This window comes from Bos indicus x Bos taurus, chromosome 7 (genome assembly GCF_003369695.1).
Source record: "Bos indicus x Bos taurus breed Angus x Brahman F1 hybrid chromosome 7, Bos_hybrid_MaternalHap_v2.0, whole genome shotgun sequence".
In the NCBI taxonomy this organism is placed as follows: Eukaryota; Metazoa; Chordata; class Mammalia; order Artiodactyla; family Bovidae; genus Bos; species Bos indicus x Bos taurus.
Window position 1 is genome coordinate 19420375 of NC_040082.1, and position 26744 is coordinate 19447118.

The 26744-nt window shown below is 37.1% G+C and overlaps 1 long non-coding RNA gene across 1 annotated transcript in view; it reads right to left on the reverse strand.

The window, feature by feature from the left end:
* Nucleotides 1–26744, reverse strand: part of LOC113896546 — a 46141-nt gene that overhangs the window by 155 nt on the left and 19242 nt on the right. The gene's annotated exons all lie outside the window — the stretch shown is intronic.

The window sequence follows — 26744 nt, forward strand, 5'->3', positions numbered from 1 at the left end:
TTTCCCTCATGAAATATTTAATATCTTTTATAAACACAGAAAATTTATTTTGTTATAATTGTTATATTTGGAGTGAAATTTGAAGGCTCCAATAATGTACAGATATAAAATTTTGATTCAAGGCAGAACATTTTTCATTACATACAGCTTCTCCCCAGGTTCCAAAAACCTAATGAATGGCCTCATTTGCTGTTGTCCAGTGGATAATTGTTACAAAATCACTCAGATAGCCACATCACATATAGGTTTGCATTTAGGTTTACATTTTATTTTTTTATTTTCTCCCCTCACATAACCATACAACTATTTAAAATTCTCATATATGTCAATTATAGCTATCTAATTAAGGTGTAGCACCATATTATAACCATATATAAGATACATAATTTCAAAATATGGTATCCATATTTCCCCATGTAAGATTATATATTTTCAAATAACATCCTTAGAGAGATTTCAATATCTGGCTATGTTCATAAAACACAAAGCAAGTGAAGGAACACCCCTCAACACATACACTATTTTGCCAAATACATACACACTCTCCATGTAATACAGACACTGCCCCTGAAAGTATGCCTGCTCTTTCGCTAGGGATTCTATTCTAAAGTTTCTCCTGACATATCCTTTTGAGTTCACAATAGAAACTTGAAGCTGGCCCCTGTAACAAGGCCCCAGAGACTCTGCATTTGCAGTAGCTCCTTACATCTCAATAATAGAAAACAAGACTTGGGAATAGGTGTATCTTCTCAACCTTATGGGGAATTATACTACTTGAATTATTCATTGAGCAGGGAACAGGAAGATTATGTGACCACAGCCCACCTTTGCAACTGAACATTTTTACATCATTATAAAAAAGCATGCATTACACATCTGTCATGGTGCTGGACCAGGCAATGTGTAAACTGAATTTATGAGAATTATCCTCCATAAATTTCCAGTTAGGACATAACTGAATTTCTGTAAGACAGATAATAAACATATACTTATGTAAATTATACAAATATGTCCATAAATTCGTTAACCAAGGCTTGAGTTTTTGTTTTTTATATCAGTTTTTCTGGACCAAAAGGTAGTAGGATGAAGATTTTCATAACTGAGAGGGGAGTCAGAACAAAAGTAAACTTCTGCATTCTTCAATCTGAATCAGTCTTCAGTCCCCAAATTTTATACATAGTGAGAATAAAGTATTTATAATTCCACCATTGTTACCATGAAAAGGTTTTGATATAAGTCAGCAGGTAAATTTTGTGCAATCTTCAGTAACTGAAGATCTGAGCAAACTCTGGGAGATAGTGAAGGACAGGGGTGCCTGATATGCTGCAGTCCATGGGATCGCAGTCGGACACAACTTAGTGACTGAAGGATAACACAAACAACTGAAGGTAAACTGAGAAAGGAAATTAACAAAATTGTTCCTGTGTCCACACTCAGATTGACTAATGATTTTGCTTAGCTAAACATAGCTGTCATGAAATGCTGTCCTTCTTAGGAGAATAGTAGAAACTCTATAGCAGCTGTATTCAAACATCATTTTTATAATATAATAAACCCTTTATTTAAAACCTAGTAATTAAACCAGATCGTATTTTTTTCTTCGTTTACTCTATTTGTAGTATGCTGGGCACTGGAAAAACTGAGATGATGAAAATCTCTGCTTTCAATGAGCTCCTAATCTAATAATCAGAGAGTAGTAAAGAATCATTCAAATAAATAGATAATTATAATACAGTACCCTGCATACAGTGTTAAGAGAATTCAGAGAATATCTGTCTATCTCAGACTGAATATATACAGACTATATCCCACAGGATAATCACAAGTTACAAAGACAGAGTAAAAACCTGGGTGTGCTATAGGAGTAAGGCTGAGGAATGGTGACGAAAAGAGGAACATTTCCCACAGTGAGGACCTCGTGCAAAGTCTCAGAGACACAGAAGAATTTTGTCTCTTCTCAGAATTGCTTATGGGGGGAGAGTTAAAGGAAAAGTAATACGTGGCATTTGTCATTTTGACTAGCACAATTGGCACAACCTTGAAAAGAGTGAGCCTTTATAAAAGCAAGAAGACTGCCCTGTTTATCACTTCAAATAGAAATATTAGCAATATGTTACAGACGAAGATAAAGAATTAAAACGCATTGTTATTATAAATCCTCCCTGTACTTAGAAGAATCAATAATCTTATTTCCTGAATATTCCCCTAATCTCTAATGAACAGACTGGCAACTTTGCAATAATGATAGCAGTCAACTTTAGATATATATACCCTATTGCCCGAATTCCATCACTTACTCCCAGTTTACAAAAAATTACTAATATTAGAAGAATAACTAAATCACCTCCTAGATTGAATAATAAACTCTTATGCAAAGTCCATCTTTAGTGAAAGCATTTCAGTCCTGGTGAAATGAGTTTAAAGGACCCCAAAATATATTTGGAATGTTCCCACGGCCAGACTGTAGCAAAGGTTAGAATCCAAATACCTTCCTTTATTTTTCTCCCAAATTTAAAATCCTGCCTGAAGATGGCCATACCAGGGAATTTTTTGTTTTTTTAAAGAACACAGATGAAACATCACCTCTGGCCAGTCTGTATATTGTTGTTAGTTAAATTATGTGTGGTTTGAATAATGAATCTTCTCTTGTTTATATGAAGCTTATTGGGAACATAAGCTTTATTTTCAGTAAAACCACAAAACGGAAAAAACTAACATTCAGAATGGGAATATAATATTTAAACAAACACATTTAAAACCTCATGCTTTAGGAGAAAACAGCTCAGAAAGGGACTCCTCAGCCGATAGGCAGACATTAGGTTGACCAAAACGTTTGTTTGGGTTTTCTGTAAGATGTTACAGAACACTTTGGCCAATCCATTACTACATTACCTCAGGATTAGAACTTTAGGTTCTCTTACCACATGCGAAGTTGAGAAGTTGAAGAAGATAGATCTGAAGAAATTAAAAAAAAAAAAAATACAACATGGAGAAAATTTAGTTGAGAGAGAGGTTGTGAGACGTGGAGGAAAAGAAAGGTTCAAAACTCATCAGAAAATTCTAGGAAGAGAGGAAGACTAGAGAAAGAGTATATGCAGAATGGTGGAATGGTAATAGAAGATTTTCCAGAAAGTCATAAACTCAAGATACATGAAGGACAATAACTGTCAAGAAGGAAAAATTAAAATTATTTATAAACATTGCCATTTTCTTTTGGACTTAATAGTAGATAAAATTTATATTATTGTTATTAAAAGTATTTTAAAAGTTACAATGGAAAGCATTTTCCAAACGTTTACAAGAGAAAATAGAAAATTTGCACTAAATGCCATTGTAGTTTAAATACCACTGCAAATGAAGCTGTGGTGGGGGTTAAGTGCGCACTTGTTTTAGTAAAGCTTCTTTTTCCTTTCTTTTTTAAAGAGTCAGCTCAGCTAAGAACTGTCTTATACCTCAACAAATTATAAAACTGCAGGGCTCTTGGATCCAGGGCTCTTTGAAGGAAACAGACTAACCTGATATTGTACTTAGCCCCCACAGTATGTTATTTACTTGTTTTATGTGGTTTTATGCAGGACATATTCATTCTGAAGATGGGAGTTGCTTATATGAAAAGGTATATTAAGTCAGAATCTAGGCAAGAAACAAGCGAGTAATATGCAAAATGAAAAGGCTAAGCATAATTAATTAACAACTCAAAATTTTCAGAATGTGAAACTAGATTAAATACTGTAGAGATTTAGCTGAGAAAACTGTATTCTTAACATTATTTCATATCATTTTCTAATGAGTAAATCGACTGAAGCTTATTCATTGAAGAACTCCATGCCCAAGAGTCTAAAAAATGAACAAGGCAATGTAGAATAAACCAGCTCACACTCCAGTTGAGGAAATGGGGCATGATAAAATTAATGAATATTATGTTAAAATATAAGTGTATAATATTGTTACAAATAATAATGTACCTAGTTTTATAGCATGACTGGTTAGAGAATGAGACACTCTTAAATTTAAATTTTCATGTGTATTTAATATCTCCAAATATGATACATAAAACTCATCACCCAGCTTAAGAAGTAAAATAGTTCCCACACATTTGAAACTCAGTGAGTTCTTGTCCCCAATAATGTGTCCCTTCTCCACTGAGATTATCATTGTCTCAAAATAAGTTAGAACCTAGACTCACCTCAATTAAATGTATAATGCTAAAGAAAAATATAGTATTTTAAAAGCCATCCAAAAATGCACTCATAATTTTGAAGACAAATTAAAATCTAATAGTAACAATGAAAACCACAAATCATTGGAATATTATATTTAAATAATAATATAAAGTAGAATAGATCTATATATCCTGAGAAATTATCTTTCAATAATAAGTGAAAAAGAATACTTTTAAGCAAATAAAAATTGAGACACTTTGCTAGAATAAGACCTTCACTAAAGGAAATAATAAAGATGGACTTTAGGATGAGAGAAAATCAACCTAGAAAAAATGATAAGCATATGGATAAATCTAAAATAATATGGGTAGAGTAAATAATATAACTGTCTAGTTTAGGAGGTTAAAAAGTTTTTAAAAATAGTGAAAAATTCTGGGCAATAATACCATGTAATGAGAGGAAGAATGTTTGCAGTTAAAGCATTTTGAACTCTCATTTTAAGAGCTACACTGCATACCCGCAAAATCCAACTATATGCTATCTATAATAAACACTAGTAACCACAGTACTGAAAGACAGAAGATAAAAGGATAGGGGAAATATTTTACACCAAAACATAACCATAGTAACCACAGAAACCAATACAACCATTTAATTTTATCATAACATAAATTTTAGGGAAAATAATTAGAGCTAAAGAGAAACTACATATATTGATAGTATGTTTAATTCACCAAGATACAATATTCCAAATTGGTGTGCATCTAAAACATAGCTTCCAAATACGAAAGAAAAAAATGAACGACTGGAAAATATTGACAAATCCATAACAAGGGAAGTACTTCCTTTTCTATTTTCTGTGTAAATGCTTGGAAAATGCTTTTTCTTATGACTTTTGAAATGCTTTTAATAACAATAATATAAACTCTATCTACTGGTAAGTCCAAAAGAAAATGTCAATGTTTGTAAATAACTTTTCCAATTCTGCCCCATAATAGACTGTTTTCTCTTACGTAATTACAGAATCCAGAAGTCTAAAATGAAGATCATCCAAAGATACTGATGATACAAACATCTGGAAAAACTATTAATATTAAAAACATAACTTTTCCCAAGGGACTTGACAAGTATCATATTTGGATGTTTAATTTATTTTCCTAGAATTAATGCCTGAATGTGCTTTGCGCTCAGTCATGTCCCACTCTTTGCGACCCTGTGGGCTGCAACCCAGCAGGCTTTTCTGTCCACGGGATTCTTCAGGCAAGAATACTGGAGTGGGTTGCCATGCCCTCCTCCAGGGGATCCTCCCCACACAGGGATCGAACCCGTGTCTTCTGTGTCTTCTGCATCACAGGAGGACTCTTTACTGCTGAGCCATCGAGGAAGAGAACCTAAATAAATATATGATTGCCACAGTGGCCATAGAGTTCCTGTGATATCCTTAGCAAGTTGTTTGATTAATTTCTGTCTTTATGGACATAAAGAGAATTTTAAAACAAATGTGCTTTTTAATAGATAAATACTACTGTACACCCTAAAATAGAATTATTTCAAATATAAACATGCTGGATATGCATGCTAAATTTGCCTTGTTGTCTTATAAACACTGAAATATAGGATTTGTTGACTTTTATTACTACTTATCTTTTTCAGGTATATAATAATGTGGTTGGGGAATGATAATAACCATATGAAAATTTAATATAATTGTGGCTTTCTAGCGTCTGGTACACTGTAGCAATCAAAAGCTATAGAACTGTTCACCTTCTTATTGGATTTCATCATAACTTCCATGCAGATAGCTTTTTCTTTAAAGTTGTAATAATACTGTTTTAATTCTGTTTTACTTAGAAAGTATATTCTGTCATATGAGTTGATATATAATTCTTGATATTTCAAAACTTTAACTTACATTATTCAATGTTCAAAATGTTGAACAAATTATACAGTGTTTTATGTATTGATGGGTTTCACCAGGTGCCACTAGCGGTAAAGAACCCGCCTGACAACGCAGGAGATGTAAGAGACTTGAGTTCAAACCCTGGGTTGGGAAGATCCCCTGGAGGAGGAAATGGCAAACCACTCCAGCATGCTTGCCTGGAGAAGTCCATGGACAGAGAAGCCTGACAGGTTATATATAGTCCATGGGGTTGAAAAGAGTCAGACAGGACAGAGCCACTAACAGCTTATGCAATGATACTAAATTACATTGATATTAAATGTATATATCTTTATGCACTGATACTAAATTACATTTTCTAATGTCTAATGCAGACAGTTACTTTTTTCTTATGTCTTAATTTCATACTTTTTTCCTAAAAAAATTTCAAGTTTATACTTTATGAAGAGTAACACTACCATGTTCAAATCAAATTTTGATGTATTTAAATTGTAACGTTTTCTATGCATTCATTAAAACTGATATTTTTGATAATATAAAATAGCCCTTTCCAGGATTATACTCTATATAGCCAACTATTCAAATTTTCATTTAAATCTCCTAAGATTGTATAGTTTACATTTAGTTTTTCCACATATTAAAATTCAATTGTATCGCAAAATATTTTATATATTTGCTGCTCTGATGAATCTTTCCTTATTAAAATTATATTTATTTTCTAGCTGTTAATTATTGGAGAGGGGATTAAACCAGTCAATCTTAAAGGAAATCTTAAAGAAAATCTTAAATTCAACCCTGAATACTCATTAGAAGGACTGATACTGAGTCTGAAACTCCAATACTTCAATGCCAACTCATTGGAAAAGTCTCTAATGCTGGAAAAGACTGAGAGCAGAATGAGAAGACGGTGCCAGAGGATGAGACGACTGGATGGCATCACTGATGCAATGGACATACACATGGGCAGACTCTGGGAGATGGTGAGGGACAGGAAGGCCTGGCAGGCTGCAGTCCATGGAGTCACAAAGAGCTGGACATGACTGGGTGACTGAACAATAACAACAATTATTGGAAAATAAAAATAGAGGAAAATTTCTATCTTTATATTAGGAGCAAATATTTATTAGTCTATGATGGATTTACATGGATATTCTACATATATAACTATTTTTAAAAGGATTTTAAGTTTTTAAAAATTCCAGCAAACGAAAGTCCAGGACTGAACTGTGTTACATATTTGTGAACATACAAAAGGATATACTCTGTACTGATGAAAGAGTTCATCAACCCTAAACCTGCCATAAAAGAAATGTAAAAGGGTCTTCTCTAAGTGGAAAAGTAGAATCTACAGGAAAAGAAAAACCCCACTAGGAAAGGAAAATATATATAAGAAGGACTGACAATCAACCACTTAAATAAGCTAGTATGAACATTAAAAGACAAAAAATTGAAAAACCAACTATAGACGTATTAAATAGTTTAGGGGTAAACATGAAGCTATAAAATATGAAAAACAAAAATGTGAGTGATGGGAGTAAAAAGTTTAGATCTTTTAGAATATGTTGAGACTTAAATGACTACCAGTTTAAAACAGGTAGATATAGTTAAAGGTCAACACACAGGATATCCATGGCAACCACAAATCAAAAACCTACAATAGATACACACACAAAAAAAAAGAAAGAAACACAGATACTATTACAGAAAACCAGCAAACCACAAGAGAAGACAAAAAACAAGAACAGATAAGAACTGTAAAATAAATGGAAACCAAGTAATAAGATGGCAGCAAGGACATGTGTGTGTTAATTTGTTTCAGTCATGTTATGAAATAGCTAACATTCGAATTATCAGAAATGACTAGAAAGTCAGGGAAGTGATACTAATATCAGATGAAACAGACTTTGAAGCAAAAACTATAAGAAAAGACAAAGAAGGGGATTATGTGATAAAGGGATCAATACAAAAGAGGATATCACACTCATAAACACAGAGGCACCCAAAAGCAGAACACTTCAATATACAAAGCAAATACTAACAGATATAAAAGGAGAAAGTGACAATAATACAGTAACAGTAGGAGAGTTTAAACCCCACTTACAACAGTGGACAGATCACTCAGACAGAAACCAATAAGAAAACATTAGTCTTAAATGACACAACAGACCAACTGGACTTACAGATGTAGAGTATTCCAAACAAAAACAGCAAAACACACAGTTTTCAAGGGCACATAGAACATTTTCTAAGACAGATCACATTCAAGGCCACAAAATGAATTCCAACCAATTTTAAAGGATAGAAATTATATCAAGCATTTTTTGTAACCACAATAGTATAAAACTAGAAATCCATTACAGGAAGAACAAGTGGGAAAATAAACAAACACGTGAAGACTAAACAACATACGACTGAAAAATCACTGGGTCAGTGAAGAAACCATAGGGAAAGTTAGAAATACCTTGAAACAAGTGAAAATGGAAACACAACACTCCAAAGTCCACGGGAGGCAGCAAAAGCAGTCCTCAGAGGGAAGTTTACCATACAGATCTTCTTCAAGAAACAAGAAAAATCTCAAATAAACAACCTAACCTACCACATAAAGAAATTAGCAAAAGAAGAACAAAAATCACAAGGTCAGCAGAAAGACGCAAATAACAAAGACCAGAGAGGAAATAAGTAAAACAAAGATCAACAAACAATAGAAAAGATCAATGAAACCAAGCGTTGGTTTTTGAAAGATAAACAAAATCGATAACATTTAGCTGGCTCACCAAGAAGAAGGAAGAGAGGACCCAAATAAACAAATTAGAAATGAAAGAGGAGAAATAACAACTGATACCACAGAAATACAAAAAAGTATAAGAGAATATTATAAACAGTTACAGGCCAGCAAATTGGACAACCTAGAAGAAATGTACAAATTTCTAGAAATTTACAAACTGCCGAGGCTGAATCAAGAAGAAACAGACAATATGAACAAGCTAATCAATAATGGCACCCCACTCCAGTACTCCTGCCTGGAAAATCCCATGGACAGAGGATCCTGGTAGGCTGCAGTCCATGGAGTCGCTAAGAGTCGGACACGACTGAACGACTTCCCTTTCACTTTTCACTTTCACGCATTGGAGAAGGAAATGGCAACCCACTCCAGTGTTCTTGCCTGGAGAATCCCAGGGACAGGGGAGCCTGGTGGGCTTCCGTCTATGGGGTCGCACAGAGTCGGACACGACTGAAGCGACTTAGCAGCAGCAGCAATCAATAATAATGAAATTGAATTTGTAATTTTTTAAAAATTCCAGCAAACAAAAGTCCAGGACTGAACTGTGTTACATATTTGTGAACATACATAAGAGAACTCATAACTATCCATCTCAAACTATTTTAAAAAACTGAAGAGGACAAAACACTATCAAATTCACCTTACAAGACCACCATTACCCTGATATCAAAACCAGACAAAGATACCACAGGAAAAGAAAATTATAGGCCCACATCTTTGATGAGTACAGGTAGACTCAGGTAATGCTGATATTATTTTGATTTGAACAGCTATTGCTACTATTTCTAATGGATAATCAGAGCATCAAGATATTAAAACACACAAGCATATAGAAAATGGAGCCTCTGTCCCTTTAATTTTTTGCTTACCTCAGGGTCAATCATTATTATCAGTGTCAATTAAACTATTTATTTTGTTCATAGCCTATAACCAATCATATCATGTTCTCCCACATATAACAATCCTTCCAAACATCCAAAAGATATACAGCATGTAGGCCACACAAGTCAACATAAAAGTAGTCAGTATAGTTCTCACACACATATACATACACACACACACACTTTCCCTCAAACATATCCATTAATGTTTTTCTTCTTGACTTATTATAAAAAGTGATAGCTATTAAACAAGTTATAAACATTAAGTTATGTTTCTCAAAAACAGTGGTAGAAAGGTATTTGGAATTCTGAAATGCATTTTGATTATTATACCTAGAATTGTTTACACTATTTTCAAGATGATATTGTCCCAAGTAGCTCAGTTAGTAAAGAATCTGCCTGCAAAGCAGGAGACCTGGGTTCAATCCCTGGGTCGGGAAGATCCCCTGGAGAAGGAAATGGCAGCCCACTCCAGTATTCTTGCCTGGAGAATCCCACAGACATAGGAGTCTGGCAGGCTATAGTCCATGGGGTTACAAGAGTTGGACACGACTTAGTGACTGAACCACCACCATTGTCCGTCCCAAAAGTACATGGAAGTCCTTATTATCTCTTTTAAAATACATCAAATAATTTTCTGTCATATTATTTTACTTATAATTAGTACTTTGCAGCATAATTGTTTAGTACATACATCATTTAGTATTTCATTTACCAAGTAAAGGAAATGATTTATTTACCAAAATTCATGCTAACCAGATGAATCATGCAGTCTTTAATTATGTTTTAAGAAATATTAATATCAATTCCTGGTAGAAAGTTCATAGTCATTTTCCTGCTTTTTATAAATTGATCAAATAATGTTATGTAATTGCCAGTAACTATTTCTTTGGATCCCAAATAAGTATCCACCTACTCAGTGCAATAACTTGGGGAAAATCAGTTGTAAGACAGTCCTACAAGGTAAAGTAGGAAATTGTACAAATCAATATATGTCATCTTAAAATGAAAAATATGAATTAATTGCTACAAAGCAAGAACTCACAAATTGGCAAAAATGTCTATCACAGGAAGTAATCTATTAGTAACTAATCTGAACCAACCAGATGCTATCTGTAACAGAACTGAATAATCAGAAGAATTTAGTCATTTCCAATGAACAATTATATAATCAATTGTCTTTTCAACATTTTAGTTAATACTAGAATTTCACAGATAAAATCTTCATGAAACAGTCTCAATAAAAATCATGTTTACATGGATCTCTGGAAGACCTCCCAGTAGCCAAAGCTGAAATAACCTGAGCAAAAATAAAAACATTACCACAGTACTGGGTTTAACAAAGAATAAAATAATTAGTTTGCATCTGTATTAATTTTACTTTTCAGTTTTTATATTTAAAATTTCCATATAATGATATTGACTTTTTTCTTTTGCAGTACAGTTCAGTCTCAAAGTACACAGATCAAATTGCCAACATCCGTTGGATCATCCAGAAAAACATCTACTTCTGTTTCACTGACTATGCTGAAGCCTTTGACTGTGTGGATCACAACAAACTGTGGAAAATTCTTAAAGAAATGGGGATACCAGACCACCTTACCTGCCTCCTGAGAAATCTGTATGCAAGTCAAGAAGCAACAGTTAGACCTGAACATGGAACAATGGACTGGTTCCAAATTGGGAAAGGAATATGTCAAGGCTGTATATTGTCACCCCGCTTATTTAACTTCTATGCTCATAGATCAATTGGGAAGAATCTGCCTGCAATGCAGGAGACCCTGGGTTGACTCTTGGGCCAGGAAGATCAGCTGGAGAAGGGATAGGCTATGCACTCCAGTATTATTGGGCTTCCCTTGTGGCTCAGCTGGTAAAGGATCTGCCTGCAATGTGGGAGACCTGGGTTCAATCCTTGGGTTGGGAAGATCCCTGGGGAAGGGAAAGGCTATCCACTCCAGAATTCTCTGGCTTAGAGAATTCCATGGGCTCTATAGTCCATGGTTGTAAAGAGTCAGTCACGACTAAGCGGCTTTCGCTTTCACTGTCATGAGGAGTACATCATGCAAAATACTAGTCTTGATGAAACACAAGTTGGAATCAAGATTTCTGGGAAAAATATCAATAACCTCAGATGATACCATCATGCAGATGATACCACCCTTATGGCAGAAAGCAAAGTGGAACTAAAGAGACTCTTGATGAAAGTGAAAGAGGAGAGTGAAAAAGCTGGCTTAAAACTCAACATTCTTAAAACTAAAATCATGGCATCCGGTCCCATCACTTCATGGCAAATAGATGGGGAAACAATGGAAACAGTGACAGACTTTATTTTCGTGGGCTCCAAAATCACTGTGGATGGTTACTGCAGTCATGAAATTAAAAGACGCTTATTCCTTGGAAGAGAAGCTATGACAAACCTAGACAGCATATTAAAATGCAGAGACATTGCTTTACTGAGAAAGATCCATCTAGTCAAAACTATGGCTTTTCTAGTAGTCATGCATGGATTTGAGAGTTGGACTATAAAGAAAGCTGAGCACCAAAGAATTGATACTCTTGAACTGTGGTGTTGGAGAAGACTCTTAAGAGTCCCTTGAACAGCAAGGAGATCCAACCAGTCCATCCTAAAGGAAATCAGTCCTGAATATTCATTTGAAGGACTGATGCTGAAGCTGAGGCTCCAATACTTTGGCCACCTGATGCGAAAAACTGACTCATTTGAAAAGACCCTGATGCTGGGAAAGATTGAAGTCAGGAGGAGAAGGGGACGACAGAGGATGAGATAGTTGGATGGCATCACTGACTCGATGAACATGAGTTTGAGCAAGTTCTGGGAATTGGTGATGGACAGAGAAGCCTAGTATGCTGCAGTCCATGGGATTGCAAAGAGTCAGACATGACTGAGCAACTGTACTGAACTGATTGACTTTTTTCTTTCAAAATACAGCTCAATAAATTCTAATATATATTGGATTTGTGTAACCACCACCACAGTCAAGATACAGAACAGTTTCTTCACTATACAGAACTCACTTTTGCAATCCTCATGTAGTTACTTCCTCCTGTAACCTTACATCTGGTAACCACTGATCTGTTCTCAAAAACTATAGGGGTTTTTTGTTTTCTTTTTGAAAATGTCATACAAATTGAAACAAACAGCCTAATAAGAACTCAGCCTAATACCTCTGAAATTCACCCAAGTTGTTGGATATATCAGCAGTTTGTCTTTTTTGTTGCTGAGTAATATCCCATTGAATAGATGAGAACATTCTGTTTATCCATTCACCCACCGAAGGACGTTTGAGTTCTTCCCATTTATGTTTGTTTTGGTTTGGTTCTGGCAAATATGAATAGAGCTGTCACAAATATATTTATGCAGATATTTGTGTAAACATTGGTTTTCAATTCTCTAGGTTAAAAACCCAGGAGCAGGATAGCTGGGTCAAATGATAAGCACATGTTTAACTCTTATAGGAAACTTCCAAAATGCTTTCAGAGAGACTATACCATTTTGCCACCAGCAAATGTTATGATCTTCACTTTTCATGATTGCCAATATTTTTTTCCCTTGGCCATGATAACAGATGTGTAGTGGTATTTTGTATGCAAGGGTGTGTACTAAGTCGCTTCAGTCATGTCAGACTCTGTGCGACCCTGTGGACTGCAGCCTGCCAGCTTCTCTGTCCATGGGATTCTCCAGGCAAGAATACTGGAGTGGGTTGCCATTTCCTTTGCAGGAGATTTTCCTGACCCAGGAATTGAACCTGTGTCTCTTATGTCTACCTGCATTGGCAACCGGGTTCTTTCCCACTAGCGCCGCCTGGGAAGCACAATGGTATCTTACCAGGACTTTAATTTGCATTTCAGTAAAGGAATGAAGTGAATGTATCTTCATGGGCCCTTTTTTTTTTTTTTTGCCATCATTGTATCTCCTTTTCATGTGTTTATTCAAATCCTCTGACCTATTTTTAAATGTATTGTTTTATGACTGTAGAATCTTGAGAGTTCTTCATACATTCAAAATACATTTTATTTATTGGATATGTAATTTACAAATATTTTTACTTAGTCTGTAGCCTGTCTTCATTTTCTTAAATTGTCTTTTACAAAGAGAAAGATTTTTTTAATTTTGATAAATCCTAATTTATCTTTTCTCTTTCTTTTATGAACCACATTTTTAGTGTCACATTTAAGACTCCTTCATCTACCACAGGCCACATAGATATTCTATTTTCTTATAAAAGTTTTACAGTTTTATGTTTTACATTTAGATCTATGATCCCTTTCTGAGTGAATTTTTTTGTATAAGGTTAGAGGTTTAGGCCAAGTTTCACTTTTTCTTTCTGTTTCTTTCATCCACGTCTCTCTATACCAATGTCACAATTCCTTGATAATGGTAGTTGTACATAGTAAGTATTGGGGCTTCTCAGGTGACTCAGTGGTAAAGAATCTATCTGCCAACGCTAGAGGGGCAGGAGATATGGATTCAATCCCTGGGTCAGGAAGATCCCCTGGAGGGGAAATGACAAGTCACTCTAGTATTCTTGCCAGGATAACCCCATGGACAGAGGAGCCTGGAGGGTTACAGTCCATGGGGTTGCAAAGAGTCAGATGAGATTGAATGACTGAGAACACACAGTAAGTCTTTAAATCAAGTAACGCAATTTCTCCAAATCTATTTATTTATCAAGTACTTTTCGTTATCATATAAACATGTTAAAAGGAAGGAAGGAATAGAGGCGGGGAGGAAAAGAGAGAGAGAGAAAGGAAGAAAGACAGGCAGGAGGAAAGAAGGGAAGGAATAAAAAAGAAAGAATGAGAGAGAAAAAGAAAGGAGTAGAACCTACTTAATGAAGAGTTGAAAATAATTTGAAGGAAAAGGAAAATATAAAATCACCATTATGACATCACATTAATAATTGTTCCAGCCAATAGCCACTGCTGCTGCTGCTGCTGCTAAGTCACTTCAGTCGTGTCTGACTCTGTGCGACCCCATAGACGGCAGCCCACCAGGCTCCCCGGTCCCTGGGATTCTCTAGGCAAGAACACTGGAGTGGGTTGCCATTTCCTTCTCCAATGCATGAAAGTGAAAAGTCAAAGTGAAGTCGCTCAGTCGTGTCCGACCCTCAGCGACCCCATGGACTGCAGCCCACCAGGCTCCTCTGTCCATAGGATTTTCCAGGCAGGAGTACTGGAGTGGGGTGCCATTTCCTTCTCCTCAATATCCACTAATGAATGCTAAAAAAATTTTAATGGGCAAAACATTAAAGAGGAACGGGATAGTTGTAGGGCCTCTAGGTATCTTCCCCAAATATTCATGCTGTTGTTGTTGTTCACTCACTAACTTGTGTCCGACTCTTTGCAACCATGGACTGTAGCACGCCAGGCTTCTCTGTCCATCACTATCTCATTAAGTTTGCTCAAACTCATGTCCATTGAGTTGGCGATTCCATCCAACCATCTTATCCTCTGTCACTCTCTTTACCTCTTGCCCTTAGTTTTTCCCAGCATCAGGGTCTTTTCCAACGAGTCATCTCTTCTCATCAGGTAGCCAAAGTATTGGAGCTTCAGCTTCATCATCAGTCTGGCAGATGAAATCTGACAGTGTTTCCACATTTCCCCCATCTATGTGCAATGAAGTGCTAGGATCAGATGCCATGATCTTAGTTTTTGAATGATGCTGAGTTTAAATCAGTTTTTTCACTCTCCTCTTTCACCTTCATCAAGAGGCTCTTTTTTGTTGTTGTTGTTAAGCTTGTTTACATTTAAATTTTATTTATTTTTAAGCTATTTTGAGTGCTAAAAAGGAAAGAGCAGTCCATACAAAGAAAAATTATGGTTCCCTCCTCAATCAATTTCCACTGACAATCATTTACAATTCTTGTAGTTATTCCTTATTTACTTACATTATTAGTCTTTAAATGATTGTGCTGTTTCTTAATCTTTCAGTTTTAGAAATTTCCCATCATATTCCAACCATTTAGAAATTAGAATTTAGGGCTCTTTTATCATCCATCACCTCCAAACGTGTGTCCTCTCCTTCAGCCGTTGGTATTCAGCTGTAACTCACTTTTGGTTAATTCTGTGGTGCCAGCTTTTCATCATCAAGAAGACATATCATTTGTTTTACTTTGTTTTGATTTTATTGCTGAGTCAAGCAGTAGTCTATGGATTTACTTCCTGCCACGAAAGTGTATGTTCCTCGGTTCTTTGTCTCATCACAACAAAGATTTGGAGCAATGGACACTAAAGCCCTTGGCGTGTCACAGCTCTCGGGTCTTAGATAAACTGTGTTACAGCTCCATTTTATTTAGAAGATAGCAGGAGAATCCAAGACTCGAAGAGAAGAGAGTGGAGGAGCGCATGGGGGAGAGAGGGAGGGAGGGAGGGAGAGGGAGAGAAAAAGAGAGCGCACGCACGCGGGAGAGAGAGAGTCCATGAGAAAGCGCTTTGACTCCTCCTTTTATATGTTTTTCCTCCACCTGGGCCTGCCCTATGCAAATTGGGCTTAGCCAGGAGTGCTGTTTGTTCTGCCTGAAGTCTTCACTCTGGTCCTTGGACCTTCCTTTGACCTTGCTTGTCTTTTAGCCACCGCCACTTTGGACTCCTTTTCCCTATTCTAATTACCTAACATTCCCCCCTCAAGAGATGGGAGGCCCAATTCTTTAGGAATAGGAGCGTCGAGGTCTTTCTGGCTACTTCCTGCTGAACTGGGATGGCGAGGGGTATTGGGCCTCCCCCTCTTGCTAGTCTCAATCCTCAGAGTCCTTATAGCGGTGTCCAAGGGTGTGTGATATTTTCTGTCATCAGCTGTAGTTTTATATCTTTGTTGAACTGGCACTGCATGTTGTAGCTGGTTGACCTGGGCAGAGACAAAACAGGTTAGACAATTGATAGTACATGGAATAATAGCATTCACATGGCCAGGATGGCTCAAGTCCTCCTTGTTCAGGGATCAGAAGATCTATCTCCTGTTTTGGAGTACAGTCTCTGTCAAGCTGTGTTAGCTCTTTAGAGTTATCCTGAGAAATCTTATCCCCAGAAACCAGATTTTGAGGGTGTTCATTAGAATGACACTCATTGGTAGTCCTGAATAGGTATCTGAGATTTCCCAGGGGCTCACAGGTGTATTGAGTGTCCTCTTCTGTTTTCTTCCACGGCTTGACTCATGAGTAGTGAATCCAGGAGTCATGTCCTGGTACCTTGACTGCTGTGGGGGTAGAAAGTATTACAGTGTAGGGGCCCTTCCATGTGGGCTGGAGTTGAGCTTTTGGGGACCCGTCTTTCCAGACTTTAATTAGGACTTGAGTCCCTGGAACATATAGTGATGACTCTTTAGAATCTTTTGGGTCCTGGTTCATATCCCACAAGCGTATATCCTGTTGGAATTGCCCAATGGCCATGGTATGACTGGAGGGTCTGAACCTCTGGATCTAGGAAGAGGTCATTGACATAAACAAAAGGTCTCCCATATAGCATCTCATAAGGACTAAGACCAATCTGTTCCTTAGGGGCAATGCAGGTGTGGAGGAGAGCTATTGGTAAAGCCTCTTCACTTTCTGCCATAAGGGTGGTGTCATCTGCATATGGGAGGTTGTTGATATTTCTCCCAGAAATTTTGATTGCAGCTTGTACTTCATCCAGTCTGGCATTTCACATGATGTGCTCTGCACAGATGTTAAATAACCAAAGTGAAAATATACAGCCTGGACATACTCCTTTCCCAATTTTGAACCAGTCCATTGTTCCATGCTTCCCTGATAGCTCAGTTGGTAAAGAATCTGCCTGCAATGCAAGAGACCCCAGTTCAATTCCTGGCTTAAGAAGATCCGCTGGAGAAGGGATAGGCTACCCACTCCAGTAATCTAGGGCTTTCCTTGTGGCTCAGCTGGTAAAGAATTCACCTGCAATGAGGGAGATCTGGGTTCATTGCTGGGTTGGGAAGATCCTTAGAGAAGGGAAAGGCTACCCACTCCAGTACTGTGGCCTGGAGAATTCTATGGACTACATAGTCCATGGGGTTGCAAAGAGTCAGACATGACTCAGTGACTTTTGTTTTACTTTCATTGTTCCATGTCCAGTTCTAACTGTTGCTTCTTGCCCTGCATTCAGGTTTCTTAGGAGGCAGGTCAGGTGGTCTGGTGTTCCCATCTCTTTAAGAACTTTCCACAGTTTGTTGTGATGCACACAGTCAAAGGCTTTAGTATGGTCATTGAAGAAGTAGATTTTTTTTTTTTTTTGGAATGCCCTGCTTCCCTTGCTTTTTGTATGATCACCATATATTGGCAATTTGATCTTTGGGCATCATCCAACATCAGCTCCAACCTTACCCAACTCCCTTCCCAGTCACTCCAGCAGGGCCTTTGTCTCAACCTCTGGCCACATATTGACCAACACCCGATGGCCAGTGAAGGTTTAAACACTCAACAAGGACCAGCACTGGGACAGTCAGGGCACCAGGCATGTTGTCCAGCTACACTGAGTGCCTGAAGGCCATATCCCTGCTAGCTAGTACCTGACAAAATGTGGTCCACTGGAGAAGGGAATGGCAAATCACTTCAGTATTCTTGCCTTGAGAACTCCATGAACAGTATGAAAAGGCAAAAAGGTAGAAAACTAAAAGATGAATCCCCCCAGGTCATTAGGTGCCCAATAGTCTACTGGGGTAGAGCAGAGAAATAACTACAGAAAGAACAAAGAGGCTGAGCCCAAGCAGAAACAATGCCTGATTGTGGATGTATCTGGTGGTGAAAGTAAAGTCCAATGCCCTAAAGAACAATAACACACAGGAACATGGAATGTTAGGTCCACGAAATAAGTTCAACTGGATGTGGTGAAACAGGAAATGGCACGAGTAAACATCGATATTTTAGGAATCAGTGAATTAAAATGGACTGTATTCAGTTCAGTTCAGTTGCTCAGTCGTGTCCGACTCTTTGTGACCCCATGAATCGCAGCACGCCAGGCCTCCCTGTCCATCACCAACTCCCAGAGTTCACTGAGACTCACGTCCATCGAGTCAGTGATGCCATCCAGCCATCTCATCCTTCGTCACCGCCTTCTCCTCCTGCCCTCAATCCCTCCCAGCATCAGGGTCTTTTCCAATGAGTCAACTCTTAGCATGAGTTGGCCAAAATATTGGAGTTTCAGCTTTAGCATCAGTCCTTCCAATGAACACCCAGGACTGGTCTCCTTTAGGATGGACTGGTTGGACCTCCTTGCAGGCCAAGGGACTCTCAAGAGTCTTCTCCAACACTACAGTTCAAAAGCATCAATTCTTCAGCATTCAGCTTTCTTCACAGTCCAACTCTCACATCCATACATGACCACTGGAAAAACCATAGCCTTGACTACACAGACCTTTGTTGGCAAAGTAATGTCTCTGCTTTTCAATATGCTATCTAGGTTGGTCATAACTTTGCTTCCATGGACTGTATTGGGAGAATTTAATTCAGATGATCATCGTATCTACTACTATGGACAAGAATCCCTTAGAAGGAATGGAGTATCCCTCATAGTCAACAAAAGAATTCAAAATGCAGTACTTGGCTGCAGTCTCAAAAATGACAGAATGATCTCAGTTCATTGCCAAGGCCAACCATTCAACATCACAGTAATCCAAGTCTATGCCCTGACCAGTAATGCTGAAGAAGCTGAAGTTGAACACTTCTATGAAGACCGACCAGGTCTTCTAGAATTAACACCAAAAATAGATGTCCTTTTCATGATAGGGGGCTGGAATACAAAAGCAAGAAGTCAATAGACACCTGGAATAACAGGTATGTTTGGCCTTGGAGAACAAAATGAAGCAGGGCATAGGCTAACAAAGTTTTGCCAAGAGAATTTACTGGTCATAGCAAACACCCTCTTCCAACAACACAAGAGATGATTGTACACACAGACACCACAAGATGGTCAGTACCAAAATCAGGTTGATTATATTCTTTGCAGTCAAAGATGAAAAAGCTCTATACAGTCAGCAAAAACAAGACTGGGAGCTGACTGTGGCTCAGATCATCAGCTCCTTATTGCAAAATTCAGACTAAAATTGAAGAAAGTAAGGAAAACCACTAGGCCATTCAGGTATGACCTAAATCAAATCCCTTTTGATTTTACAGTGGAGGTGATGAATAGATTCAAGGGACTAGAACTGGTAGAATGCCTGAAGAACTATGGACAGAGGTTCATAACATTGTACAGGAGGTGATGACCCAAAACCATCTCCAAGAAAAAGAAATGCAAGAAGGCAAAGTGATTGTGTGAGGAGGCCTTACAAATAGCTGAGAAAAGAAGAGAAGTTAAGGGCAAAGGAGAAAGGGAAAGATATACCCAACTGAATGCAGAGATTTAGAAAACAGCAAGAAGAGATAAGAAAGGCTTCTTAAGTGACCAATGTGAAGAAATAGAGGGAAACAATCGAAAGGGAAAGACCAGAAATCTCTTTAAGAAAACTGGAGATACTAAGGGAACATTTCATACAAAGATAGGCACAATAAAGGACAAAAAACAGAAGCAGAAGAGATTAAGAAAAAGTGCCAAGAACACACAGAAGAACTGTACAAAAAAAGCTCTCAATGACCCAGATAACCACGATGGTGTGGTTACTCACCTAGAGCCAGACATCCTCGAGAGTGAAGTCAAGTGGGCCTTAGGAAGCATTACTATGAACAAAGCTAGTGGAAGAATTTCAGCTGAGCTATTTCAAATCTTAAAACATAATGCTGTTAAAGGGCTGCACTCATTATGCCAGGAAATTTGGAAAACTCATCAGTGGCCACAGGACTGGAAAAGATCAGTTTTATTTCCGATCTCAAAGAAAGACAATGCCAAAGAATGTTCAAATTAGTGTACAATTGCACTCATTTCACATGCCAGCAAGCTTATGCTCAAAATCCTTCAAGCTAGGCTTCAGCAGTACATGAACTGAGAAATTCCAGATGTTCAAGTCAGATTTAGAAAAGGGAGAGGAACCAGAGATCAATATTCATGTTACTATGGTGGTTTTAGGCATTTCCCCAGTGGCTCAGCAGTAAAGAATTCGCCTGCAATGCAGGAAACATAGGTTCAATACCTAGGTTGGGAAGATCCCCTAGAGAAGGAAATGGCAACCCACTTCAGTGTTCTTGTCTGGGAAATCCATGGACAGAAAAGCCTAGAGGCTTACAGTCTGTGGGATCACAAAGAGTTGGACACGACTGAGCAACTGAGCACGTACATAGTGCTTTTAACATATATTTTCAAATTATCTGATACTCCTCCCTGAAGAGATGGAGTTTAATTCTTCTCCCCTTAAACGTGAACTGGATTTAATGATTCGCCTCTAACAAATAGACTATGGAAAGGGAAAAATCATAATTTTACAGTGGATGATCCAGGCAGATAGCACTGTAACCAAGTAACTATGGTTAGAATCACCAGTAATAAATCATGCTGATACTAGTTTCTCTGATATGATACAGTGAAAAAGGAGCATTGCCTCTGTGGTATCCTTCCCAGTGGTACATAACCTCAAACTGATCATGAAAAAACATCAGACAAACCCAAATGGCTATAAAATACTGCCCAGTCCTCCTCAAAACTGTCAAGGTCATGGAAGGTGAGAAAAACTGAGAGACTATCAAAAATTGGACAGAATTATAGAGACACAATGACCGAATACACAGGGTTGTTGTAGTTGTTCAGTCACTAAGTTGTGTTTGACTCTTGCAACACCACGTATTGCAGCCAACCAGGTTCCTCTGTCTATGCGATTTTTCCAGGCGTGAATACTGGAGTGGGCTGCCAAAGATTGAACCCATGTCTCCTGCATTGGGAGATAAATTCTTTACCACAGAGTCACCAGGGAAGCCCAATGCACAGGGCATTCTGTATTAAAAATGAGGAATTAAAAGAAAAAAAAAAACAGTGAAAAACTGGTAAAAATCTGATACAATCTATAGTTAATATCCATGTACCATGTCAGTTTCTAAGTTTTGACAAGTATACCAGAAGTATGTAAGCTAACATTTGGGGAAGATTTGTGAAGTGGATAGTGAATTCTCCATACAGTCTTTGTGACTCTTGTGTAAATTTAAACAAAAAGTCTAAAAAACATATTTCCATTTGTTCAGTTATAAATGCCTAAGCATTAACCATCAAAAAAATCAATATTCTCTTTATCTCCTCCTTTAAGTGAATTCATCATAAGAATAAAGCAATCCTTTCACTCACAGAAGTCTTAAAATTTCCTATTTTTTAATTAAGTATTCAGTAACATCCAGCAGTGAATAAGAATACCACACAATATATATTCTGCTTAAAGAAACTATATTATATACTTATGGAGTGTATATCTACTGCTTTTACCAGAATTTTCTCATTTTTTCTTTCATTTGATAAAAACAGCACAATTTTCCCTGGGGAATCCCTCTTCCCCACCCTCAGTTCAGTTGGTTTTGGATGGGGCTGTTTTAGGGGAGGCATAAAGTCCAAGACTTGGTCTTTAAACTGGTTCCAGATGTCTGTACTAGTAATGGATTTTAGGATGACTACCTCTTTCTTGGTGGTTCATTCAAGGATAATCCTGGAACAATTCTTTAATTGCCTGGAAAACAACTCTCTCTCATTGCAATGAACTGTTGGACTGCTACACTCTTAATCGTGAAGCTATTGGGACCCAAGAGTGGAGTCTGAAGATGCAATCAACCCAGTGGAAAGCAGAACCAAGGGATGAGAAAGAGAACTCTCTGGTCTTGATGACATTGTTTAACCTACTGTGCTTAGCTATGGCTAAAGAGTGTCCTGGAAAACTGACCCTAGATATTTCTTGGTCAATAAATGCCTTAACTCCTATTTTATAACTGGGCACAGGGGAGTGGAATTAGAATTAGATCATATGAAATGTGCCTCAGAAAAACTTTTTCAAAGTTACCAACATAAACGTTGGATAAAATAAACCTGAGGTACTTCTTTGTGTCCTATTTAGACAAAGAGAAAAGAAGTAATAATTGATTTATTTTGAATCTTACTGATTTATTCCATATCTATTCCATTTAAAGTTACATAAAGCAACCACCCATCTTTCCTTTCAGTTGCATACAACATATAAAATTTTATGCTGATTAAAAAAATGGAATGAATCAATCTTATAAAATTAATAGATAATTACATGTAGGCTTCCTTGATGGCTCAGCAGGTAAAGAATCCACTGCAATGCAGGAGACAATGGAGACACAGGTTTGATCCCTGGGTCAGGAGATCCCCTGAAGGAGAAAAATGGCAAACCCACTCCATATTCTTGCCTGAAAAATCACATGAACAAAGGAGCCTGGCATGCTACGGTCTGTGGGGTCCTAAAGAGTGAGACACGACTGAGCAACTGACGCATGCAAGCAGGTATTATTTTAAAACTAGAAAGAATATAGTGGAGAGCATCTAGGAATGAGCCCCAAAAGACTTGGACAGCTCAAAGTCAGGAGTCTCTACAATCTTATATACACATGTAAACATTACTTACTTTCTTGGATCCAAATGAAAGAAGACATAGAAGTAGAGTGTTTAATAGAAGCAAGACTTTAAACAAATAAAACCATGCCACAGCACTTGCACCTCTACCCATCTATTCAGCAGAAACTTCAGGGACTAAGAGAGTTTATATTCCATCTGTGTTCTTATGCACTCCATATCTGCAGTTCCATACAATTTCCTCAATTAATCTACAATAACATGGGAGTGTATAACTCATAATTAAAGTATTAAAACAGTGAACTGATTCCATTCTTATATATTGAATCATTTTATGACATACACAAAAGGAAAACTATCCTTTGAGGAAACTATCCTTCAGCTCTCTAAACTGAAGATTGAGTGGTAGCAGAATCCTTCTTTTGAAAAACTGTGTCATGCATGATAAGATTGCGTCATCCATAGCATGCAGGTAATAATATTGCCCCATTTCAGCACTCTTTAAATTTCCTACTCTCAACAAACCCTTTACTCCTTTCACCCTTATCTACCTAAATGCTTCACAAAGTTGCATGAGATTCCACATGGAAAATTACAAGGGTGAGCCGTGAGGACTGACAGATGTTCTTCAATTCACTCTTTGAATGGGAAGGGCGTGTGGAAATGGCATTGGTTTGAATGACATTTGGAGTAATGGCCTGCCATGCGGCTGGCACTTTTAGTGTTAAGCAAGTGATCTGCAAAGTAAAGTGGATTCACAGTTAGAGTCAGCACCAGTGCACAGGTCGCCCGTAAAAATAGAAGATTCCATTATTCTTCAGGCTCCCTAGAGGGAGCAAGGTCTCTAGCATCATTACCAGGACTAAATCTGACTTTTCTACCTCCCCTAATTTCCTCCTAGTAATTATAGGTCAAGCACTCTTTTGTAAATTATAAAACCTTTGTTCTTATCAAAAATGAATAGCTGAGGAAAAAATTATAAAAAGAGTCTAAGGAAAAAAATTTCAATTAGAAAACCAAGCTAATTTGGTATGACCAAAGACTGTCAGGCATACTGACAGTGCTCTATTATGCAGTCATTTGGGCTCTTTCAAATTAGTTATGTTAATGTCCTGTGAGTGAATGTAACACTTGGATGGGACAAGATTTCTGCAATTAATTTCGGCAGTCAGTGGAGAGACAAGCAAATTTATTTTCCCCCTCTCTGGGAATTGGTAGTGGAGGGTGTGAGGTAGCGAAAGTGCATTTAGGAAGAGTACAAGCTAAACACAAGACCTAAATAAAGCAGAAACAATAGGAGCCAATGCCTCCTCATTCATTCAATTGACAATGTTTTGCAGCTTAAACCTGTTTTATTAATTATGTTTGACATTTCCTTAATTAGTTTCATTTACACCAAATCAATCCCTACTGCTGTATGGCATCATTTATCATTTTGAAAAATTTGCATACTGAGTGCTGACTTTTCCTACTTAATTATACATTAAAAGTGTCAAGCGCGCTTGCTGCCTGGCATTATCTGCGGCAGAAAGGTTTGTGGCTGGACGGTGATGGTATTAATCATTAAGAGCCCCCAAGTGCTGCTGGGTAATATCTGGGGAGTAGAGTGGCTCTCATTTTAACGCTAGAGAGCAGAAGTGCTTTTGTAAAATGACCCAGAGCAAAAACAAAATAAATGACCTAAAACATCCGGTGTACTGTAATACTTTGCTCTTTCAATAAAAATATGCTTTGGTGGGTAGGTTTACTATTAACTATTCATTTCCTATAAATTTAAACATGATAATTCCACTAGTAGTAAATTGGTGATCTCTGCTTCCACTTGAAACCAAGATATTTCGGTTGAGTATATAATGGTGGCTTGGTAGCATACATTCCAATGGACGTCAACCCAAATGTTATTTTACAAACGAAAGCGAAAAAATATAGTGTGCCGTTAATAAAGTGATTGATGTGGCTCATTTCTTTCCTACTTATAACTTTCATGAATAAGCAACTATTTTTCACTGAACAACATGCAGTACAACTAAATATAGAATAAAAAAATCTAATACTATAGTGGAACTTCATTTGTACAGGCTAATCATTAGATTCCAATATTATGGAATTTTCAGTGATGAAAAAATTGTGAGACTAAAAATGTTAAGCTCAAAGCATGACGGTGAGCCATAGCAATGAAAGAGTTAAAGAGAACCTGTTTGTAAATTGTATCTCAAACTCTGCCTGCCTTCATGTCAGAACCCAAATTTAGTGCATTTAATATTCAAATTCATTTTCAAATGCTTGCCCATTAACATAATATATGCCACTTTGCAAGCCTGGTCAGAGAAATCTGTAACTAAATAATTTTCAAGTTTCCTTCATATCAGATGCATTATATGCAGTGTGAAATTATTTCCCCATTCAATTCCTCTGCTGAACAGCAGAAAAGCAACACACAATATAGTAGATATTACTGCAAGTGCATTGCATTCTTTAGGAGCTACTATATATGCAAGGACATTTATAATTGCTAATTTTAAGTGAGCATTTAATTGCATAGCTTGTGTCTAATTGTAAGGTTAATGTGCAACTGCAGTACAACATTACGTTAAATTTAGAAAACAGGGATGTATATGGCACAAATGTATTATGTAAATATTATAACTCACTCATTTATGTTTTCAGTTAAATATGCTGTGCTTTTTTAAACAATGCCTTCATTAAATGTACTCATTTATTCGCAAATGAAAATAATTTAATAATGGAAAATATGTATCTAATTTAAATATTTAATGTTGGAAAACACCATAATGATCCAAGGATTTGGTGACAGGTCAGCTAAAATTGTTTAAATGTTGAAATCAATAGCACACTTCTCTACATACCTGGTATTTCTCAAATTTTGTATCTTTAAATCTACACTTAGATTCTTTCTTGCTCCATGAGCCAGGATTCTTAATCCTAGTTACAAATTTTAAATGGGTAAACAGCTTTTCTCACCAGGAAAGAATAATAAAATATTGTAAATAATGATGATCATGATAAGAAGAGACAGCATATTTTAACACTTACTTACTCTGTCCCAGTCACTGTGCTAGATGTTTTATATTTATTGTCTTTATCCTCACAATAATCCGATGCGACAGATATATGATTACTCCACTGAGGCTAATAATTTTAAGTAACCAGCCTAAGGTCACAGATCTAAGTGGCAACGCTGAATGTCACAAAAAAGATGGCCTCTCCAAAGCCCACATTCCCAGTGATTTTGCTGAACCACATAAAGTTTATAATATTCCACAAACTTCTTCAGGCATGTGTGCTGTGGTAAAAAAGAAGAGCATTTTCAATCTGAATGACATGCTTAAATCATAGTCTATCACTTACTGATTATATGACTTTGGGTAATTTATTTAAATGTTATGGGCTCTTTTCTCATCTATAAATCTGGGTCAGTATACCTGCTTCACGTGGTTGTTAGAAGAAGGAAGAAATGGTCACATTCTAGGACGTAAGTAATAAACATGACTTGTCCTGTCCCTGTTAGATGTAAAACACCTGTTAACATTTGACCCTGCAATGAGGTGTAAGCC